The sequence below is a fragment of the Antrostomus carolinensis genome, unplaced genomic scaffold (genome assembly GCF_000700745.2).
Source record: "Antrostomus carolinensis isolate BGI_N321 unplaced genomic scaffold, ASM70074v2 scaffold32774, whole genome shotgun sequence".
In the NCBI taxonomy this organism is placed as follows: Eukaryota; Metazoa; Chordata; class Aves; order Caprimulgiformes; family Caprimulgidae; genus Antrostomus; species Antrostomus carolinensis.
In genome coordinates this window covers 2,901-3,150 of record NW_010313382.1, presented here as the reverse complement: position 1 = coordinate 3,150, position 250 = coordinate 2,901, and the positions used below count along the sequence as shown (strand labels likewise).

The window sequence follows — 250 nt, the reverse complement described above, 5'->3', positions numbered from 1 at the left end:
TCAGTCAGGGCCAGCGAGGGCTGGGGAGGAGGGGGACGGCCCAACGTGGTGTAGGGGCCCCTCGCCCACCGTGCCCACTTGGACAAATGCTGCGCAAGCACAGGAGCCCTAAAGCTTTTCTGACCTGACACAATTTGGTCAGAGCTGCCACACAGTTGCCTCAAACAAGCTGCTATGAACCCAGAAAGCAAACAAGAGAAAGAAAATGCTCAAAATTCCCCTCAAAAAGTCTGTGAAGAACAACTGATCA

The 250-nt window shown here is 53.6% G+C and overlaps 1 protein-coding gene across 1 annotated transcript in view; it reads right to left on the bottom strand.

Annotated features, from left to right (window-relative positions):
• The window catches only part of RUSC1 (RUN and SH3 domain containing 1), a gene marked incomplete at its 5' end in the record, with an annotated part of 3,384 nt that overhangs the window by 391 nt on the left and 2,743 nt on the right, over positions 1–250 (bottom strand). The gene's annotated exons all lie outside the window — the stretch shown is intronic.